General features: G+C 41.6%; 1 pseudogene; it reads right to left on the reverse strand.

Moving 5' to 3' along the window:
• Positions 1-932: 932 nt before the first annotated feature.
• LOC138434840 (U6 spliceosomal RNA) lies at positions 933-1,001 on the reverse strand (annotated as a pseudogene).
• Positions 1,002-8,053: the final 7,052 nt, after the last annotated feature.

Here is an 8,053-nt window from a genome sequence, read left to right on the forward strand (position 1 = left end):
TAGAGTGGGTTGCCATTTCCTCCTCCAGGGGATTTTCCTGACCCAGGGATTGAACCTGAGTCTCCTGTGTCTCCTGCATTGCAGGCAGATTTTTACCCCTTGAGCCATAGAGTCACATGCAAATATATGTCATGATACCTGCTGAATTCCATTAGAGGAAATAAATCTGTTTCATTATAAGTTGAAAGGAAAAGTGAAAGTGAAGTTGCTCAGTCATGTCTGACTCCTTGCAATACCAGGGACTATAGTCTGCCAGGCTCTTCCATCCATGGAATTCTCCAGGCAAGAATACTAGGGTGGGTTGCCATTTCCTTTTCCAGGGGATCTTCCCGACCCAGGGATCAAACCTAGGCCTCCTACATTTCAGGCAGACTCTTTACCATCTGAGCCACAAGGTAAGCTCAAGAGACAACAGTTTAGAGAAACTGAAAAACAAATCGGAGTTGCCAAAGTTAGGGGAGAGCATTTCAAGTGAAGCAGCAGCAGATGTGGAGCTTTTAGGCAGGGCAGATCTTGATGAAAAGCAAAGGAAAGGGAATGTGGAGAGTGGAACCCTGGCGTGAGGAGGGGTAGGCAGAACCAAGCATGCAAGATCCCGTCTGCCCTGAAGAGGAAGCTGTGTTTTCTCCAAGTACAGTGAAAAGCTAGTGAAGTATTTTAAGCAGAAGAGTGGCATTATCTTAATTTCTATTTGCAAAAATTATTTTGGCTCCCTCTGTGTGGAAAATAGATTGGAGAGTACATACGGGACATTTTTGTTTCCTTTCTTCTCCAACTGGATAAGGGGAAACCTATATTTGCTATTCCTACCTTGGCTTGTTACCTTTCTTTTTTTTTTTTTTTTTAATTTATTTTTTTTTTTTACTTTATTTTATTTTACAATACTGTATTGGTTTTGCCATACATTGAAATGAATCCACCACGGGTGTACATGCGCAGGGGCCATGCTAATCTTCTCTGTATCGTTCCAATTTTAGTATATGTGCTGCCGAAGTGAGCACAGCTTGTTACCTTTCAAGTGGAGAGATTCTTGCTTATAGGGGGATAGATTTAACTGAAATATATCGTTGAAAAATGGAGAAATAAGAGAGAGAGACATGGGTAGGGGAGGGGGTTGAAAGGAAGGAATTATGGTAAATAAGAAGCTTATTTGAGGCTGCTTTCTTTTTCTGGGAGCAACTTTCAAGGATAGAAAACCAGCGGAGAAGGAAAGGGGAATTTAAACTATTGTGGATTATGATGAGATCTTTCTATATTTATCAAGAAAAGTAAGTTAAGAATGAAAGTGAAAGTTGCATCTGACTCTTTGTAATCCCATGGACTATACAGTCCATGAAATTCTCCAGGCCAGAATACTGGAGTGGGTAGCCTTTCCCTTCTCCAGGGGATCTTCCCAACCCAGGGACTGAACCCAGGTCTCCCACATTCAGGAGGATTCTTTACCAACTGAGAGCTACGAGGGAAGCCCCAAGTTAAGAACAGGAGTCCTTTATTAATTACTGTTGGTTGTCGGATGGTGCTTCTTTGGGTCTTCCACTCATCCATGACTGGACTATGTAGGCCTTTATAAAAGGGTTGTCACTTTACAAAAGGTATGCTTAAGCACCCAACAGATGAGAGCAATGGACTTGCCTGATAGACGAGGACCTTGGGAACTTCTAGAGGTGGTGGAGACATAAACTAAAAGAAGGAACAGAGCTCACATTGTCCTCAAATCCCTGGTTTTCTCCCCTTCTTCCATGTAAAAACATTTTATCTCGGCATTTAGACACCCAGAGTACAGACTCTAATCCCCAGATTCTTTTAAAGTTGAATATGAGTGACCTTGTGGCCAAATTATGGCTAATGGGATAAGTGCCATTTCCAGAACATGCTCCTCAAAGAAAGTGGTATCCCCTCTCCTGGCCCCTTCCTCCATTCCACAGGCTAGACTGTGGTGTGTGATAAACCATCTTGGACGATAAGGTATCATCCATACAACACACCAGGGGTGGTGGAGCTAAAGACAGAGGTACCTAGAGCCCCCACACTCCATCAGGCCAAGATGGCCAACGCTTGGACTAGTACGTAAGGAAGAAATAACATTTAGCTTACTTAAGCCATTATTTTAAACCATATCCTAAGTAATACTAGTTGTTTACTAGAGAGCCTTTAATTCTCTCTAAAATTTTCCTGTCTTTCCCACTAGAGATGTGGGGGTAAAAAACAAGGGTGGAATCTTCTCACTACCCTGTTCATAGACTGGGGGACTCAGGGATCTCATAACTATGCCCTGAAGGTTAGATAAGCAGCAATTTACAAACTGAATCTATATTGTGCTGTACCCACTTCCTTAGCTGTGGTTAATTAAAAATTTAAACACATACGCAACTGAAAAAAAAATTTCCCAGTATTTCTTAAAAAAAAAAAAAAAAAAAAACAGTTTCAACACTTAACAGTAGTAAAAATTTCCAATCAGGCTTTGGAAAATCTCTGCAAAAGACATTCCCACATAGTTGAAACTGTGAAATCCATCATATAGAACATGATATCTGAGTAAAAGACTCTAGTTTTACTACCAGCCCCACAAGTGACATCACAGGCAGCCTGCCTGAGCACTTTAATGCTCTCTACCTCTATTTCACATTTCGGAAAGAGCAGCTGTTCTAAAGAAATATTGTGAGGATTCGCATCCTAGATGCCCGGAGTGAAAGAGGACATCACTGGGCACCTGGTCCAAGCATCCATCCAGTGCCTGTTTCCCTGTCATCACTTCCTTGATAAGAAGACTGCCTTCCAAAATACTCAGTCTGCTTCCAGGTGCTAAGGATCTCATTATTATTCAGCTTAGTATAGTTGAATCATACCGCAGTAAGCATTTGCTAAAAACATCACTTTTAGGAATTCCCTGCGGTTCAGTGGTTAGGACTCAGTGCTTTCACTGCCAGAGCCTGGGTTCAGTCCCTGGTCGGGGAACTAGGATCCCGCAAGCTGCGTGGCATGGCCAAAAATAAAAAATAAAAGCACCATTGTTACTCTGTCACACTGCTTTTTTGTGACAGTGACATGAAAAAGAAAAATCAGCATGGCAAAGTGAAGAGAGGACAGACTCTCAAAGTCAGACGAATCTGGCCTTGAACTCAGGTCTACCATTTATGTGACCTGGGGCAAGTCACTTAATGTCTTTAAGCTTCCAAAGTTATTGTAATGTGTATTTTAGGGACCACAAATGGTGAAATATACAGTGACACATAACTCCTGTACATAGGACTTAGTTAATAATTAACTTGGCTGTTTTGCTATTACTACATTTATCATTGTCAGTCTTATAGTCACTCTGGGAACTGGCCCAGCTTCGCCACTCACCAACTATGTGACCTTGAGTAAGGTTCTTAATTCTTCTGTGCCTCCGTTTCCCCATCGGTAAATGAGGAGTGATGGTAATAAATCACAAGTTTGCTGAGAAGGTTAAATGCGTAAAACAATATAAAACACTTTGAACTTAACTTTAGTGATTGTGTTATATAAATGTCAGCTTCTGTAACTATCAGTCAAACTAAAAATTATTAGGAAAGCTCTCAGCTATAAGGTAAAATGAAGATCATGAATGGGGATATTTTGGAACAGTGCCTAAAAGAAAACCTCTTTTATTTGTCCTTTATAGTTAATTTGCTTCTCTAAATATGCTTTTCATTTTGATAATGTTAAGTGTTCTCAACATGAAGCAGTAAGTAGCACAGGGAACAGGAGACAATCTGGGGTTTAAAGTGGGCAGATGGGAGTCTAATATGTTTAAAGTTCTCAGAAATATTTTAAATAAAATCATAGAAAATGTACAGTTGAGAATCTTCTCTTATCTTATTCCCAATGCTAGCTGAGCTGAAAAGCTCAGAAGAAAGCATGGTTGACAGAGCATGGCAATAGGAGCCTGGTTTCTTTAGGGCTTGGGCCAGGTCTTTCCACCAACCAGCTGGCTGACTTACATTGTATCACTTAACATCTCTGAGCTTCAATTTCCTTATGCAAAGTGAGAGGCTTAATTAGAAGATCTCTAAAATGCCTGGGATTTCTCAGCTTAAGACTCCATGTGATCCTGCTCAGATACGCATTAGCAGGCAAACAGTCCTGCCTAGTTTTAGGGATAACTTTCCAAGGTGACTTATTTCATATCCTACTAAGTAATCTCAAGATGTTAGAGTGCTGTTTGTTTGTTTGTGCTGCTGCTGCTAAGTTGCTAGAGTTGTGTTCAACTCTGTGGGACCCCATAGGCGGCAGCCCACCAGACTCCCCCGTCCCTGGGGTTCTCCAGGCAAGAGTACTGGAGTGGGTTGCCATTTCCTTCTCCAAAGCAGGAAAGTGAAAAGTGAAAGTGAAGTTGCTCAGTCATGTCCGACCCTTCGTGACCCCATGGACTGCAGCCCACCAAGCTCCTCCATCCATGGGATTCTCCAGGCAAGAGTACTGGAGTGGGGTGCCATCACCTTCTCCTTGTTTGTAGAAACCTATAAATGCAATGGTACTGTATCAGTCACAGTAGGTCAGGTTATGCTATGATAACAAATAATGCCAAATACCTCAGTAGCTTTCAATAACTCAGTTTCGTTTTTACTAACACTATATGTCAGCTGTTGCCCTGCTCCACATCTTCATTTCAGGACCTAGGCCGAAGAAGCAGCCTCTATCTGGCAGTTACTGTTCTTCTGGAGAAGGTGGCTCTTAAAACTACGGCATGTAAATTATACACATCACTTCTACCTATATTTTATTGGCTAAAGCAAATCACATGGTTTCTCCTGACTTCAGCAAAGAGGGTATGAGTAATTCATCCACCTGTGGGGAAAAAAAACACAGTTGGTGGAGAAAATAGAGTATTTGGTGAACACCAATACAATCTATGACAGAGGTCAATGGAGAATTTATCTCCTGAATTGGAAAATTACCTGTCCCTAAAAGGAAGGAAAAAGAACTCTCTTTGTTGAAGTATTTGGAACCCAAGAACATAAAGGTAAGGACACTTACTTCTAGGAAAACTACTAGTGGAGGAAGCAGTTGTCTTTTTTGCTACTTTGTGAGAAAAATAAATGCCAAACAAATACGGGGGCGGGCGGAAATAAGGAATAGGTGCCGATAGGGATGCGGAGAGAGAAGAGGAGCTGGGGAAACCCAGTCTTGGAGAGACGACACCATTTTCTGCAGCTCCAGGCGGCTCCAGCTAATGACTGCGCGCAAGCAGAGTGTGAGTGCTAAGGGTGCCAGCAAGTACATAAAAGGCAGAGCAAGAAGGAGCAACATGTTTTGCTGCCATTTCCAGGAAAGGGATGGTGTCCCCAGCAGCCTCCCACAGTAGATGACCAGAAAAAAAAGCAAACACAAATCACACTCATTGAAACTCCGAGTCGTGACTACTGTTTCATAGCACATCCTCCCTCAAATCCTGGCTGCGCACCAGCCCAGCCACTTGAAGCCGCGCTGGCAGCATGCTCTCTCTCTTGGCACTGGGTACACATGGCAGCTGGATGGCTTGTAGTCAGTGCAGTTTTGCAGCTGGTGGTGGTAGCAATTGGCAAAAACTAGCTGTCCAGATGGGCATTAAATTTTCTTTAATGTTTATAATATGTCAAAAGAGAATAATCCTATGTCAAAGTGGCTTACAAGAACTTTGTCTCAGGAGCTTACAGAAATTCCTTTATGACAAGATGGAGGTTGCTTTATTTCGACTACATATGTGAGTCCTATTCCCTTAAATTAGATCCAGGCGCTCCTCCACAATGGAATCTCCTTTAGCTAAGAAGGGCTTTGGTCGGGGGGAGGGGGCTCTCCAACCTATTCTCTTTCTCAGGTTTTCCACAATTCATTGATCATTAGCCAACATGTAGCAGTACAGTCACAGGATTTGAACTGAGGGTCCAAAAGGAAAATAATGTTTGATTCTGGAATTGTTATGTTCCTCAGAGGAACATAACATCCAGGTAATGTTATAAAATTAGGAATAAAATAATAACTGTTGTATAGAAAAAAAAAAGCACGGGGCAAAACATTTTCAGATACATAAAACAGGCAAGGAATGAATATCTGAAACATGTATTTTAAAATCACTATAAATCAGTGAGAAAAACAAAGCAACAGCGACCGGTTTTTAAAATATGCTTATGGTATAGTATGCATCTCATAGAAGAGAAGATTACGATGACTTGTACATTATGCAATGATGATCGGCCTCATTAGTTTTGTGATCAGGGAAGAAAAGCAAGATACCATTCTCACCAAACGCACGGAGAACAAACTAAAGACTGTTTACATCAGAGGTAGTGAGCTTGTGAGTCAAGGTGTACCCTCGTACCACACACACTGCTGGGGAAAACAGCCACAAAGCTGCTGCTGGGGGGAACAGCCACAAAGCAGTGTGACCACTTTGGAGGATAAATTCTCAGTATCCATAAAAGGTCAATGCAAAAGGCCTATCACTCAGAAAATCCTTCTTCACCTCTACTTCCTTCTCCCACCCTCATGCAAGAACATTCACAAGCATGCACAGGAAGGTTATGCATTGATATTCATGACAGCAGTACAACTCAAAGGATGGTCCTTGAGCCACCAGCCTCAGAGTTCCCTGAGAATGCTTACATTAGCATGTCTGACGCTTGTTAAAAATGGGACCGTTATTCTATCCCGGAACTTCTGAATCAGAGTATGTGGGGGTGGGGCCAGGAATCTGTTGTAACAAGCCCCTCTGGTGATTCTGACATCTATGAAGCTTTGAGCAGTACTGTGTCATAGCATCGTTTGTAATGGTGGAAAAATGGAAACAATCTAAGCTCTCATCATACCGGCTTATTTATATTTTAGAAAATCAGCCAGCAGTTTAAAAGAATGAGGTTGATACATGCTGATCTGGAAAAATATCCAAGATAGACAATATTGTAGAATCAGATGCAATGTATATTAGTATTTATGTTTTTTAAAAGCTATAGAACAATATGTATGTGTGTGTGTATATATATATATATATACATACATACATTGTATGTATACATGTAAACATTCAGCAAAGTGTCCATGTACATATCAATTGATAACAGTGGTTATTCTGGAAAGGGTTTGGGATTGGAACAGCAGTCAAGAAAGACTTTAGTTTTGGGGGAACTACATTCACTATATTATTATAACCTACAGTGGAAAAGAATCTAAAAAAGAATATGTACAAACACACACATATATATAGGTATAACTGAATTACTTTGCTGTATCTGAAACTAACACAGCATTCAGTTCAGTTCAGCTCAGTCGCTCAGTCGTGTCCGACTCTTTGCGACCCCATGAATCGCAGCACGCCAGGCTTCCCTGTCCATCACCAACTCCCAGAGTTCACTCAGACTCACATCCATCGAGTCAGTGATGCCATCCAGCCATCTCATCCTCAGTCGTCCCCTTCTCCTCCTGCCCCCAATCCCTCCCAGCATCAGAGTCTTTTCCAGTGAGTCAACTCTTCGCATGAGGTGGCCAAAATGCTGGAGTTTCAGCTTTAGCATCATTCCTTCCAAAGAAATCCCAGGGCTGATCTCCTTCAGAATGGACTAGTTGGATCTCCTTGCAGTCCAAGGGACTCTCAAGAGTCTTCTCCAACACCACAGTTGAAAAGCATCAATTCTTTGGTTCTCAGCCTTCTTCACAGTCCAACTCTCACATCCATACACGACCACTGGAAAAACCATAGCCTTGACTAGACGGACCTTAGTCGGCAAAGTAGTGTCTCTGCTTTTGAATATGCTGTCTAGGTTGGTCATAACTTTTCTTCCAATACAACATTGTAAATCAACTATATTTCGATGAAAAAATTTTAGAAAGACTAACCTTTTGTCATTTGATTTTTTTGTAAGAGTTTATATGTGAATGATTTGTAAAACTATACTTCTAGCTGGAGATCTGGGTTCTAGACCCAACCTGGGCACCGTCTAGTTGCATCATCTTGTGCACATGTCAGCTTCCTCAGGCTTCAGCTTCCTAAACTGCCAAACCAAGACCAGTCAAGTCCAAAGTCATTTTATCCAGCTTTATCTTGCTACAATTTTTGTCA

The sequence above is a fragment of the Ovis canadensis genome, chromosome 2 (genome assembly GCF_042477335.2).
Source record: "Ovis canadensis isolate MfBH-ARS-UI-01 breed Bighorn chromosome 2, ARS-UI_OviCan_v2, whole genome shotgun sequence".
Taxonomy (NCBI): domain Eukaryota; kingdom Metazoa; phylum Chordata; class Mammalia; order Artiodactyla; family Bovidae; genus Ovis; species Ovis canadensis.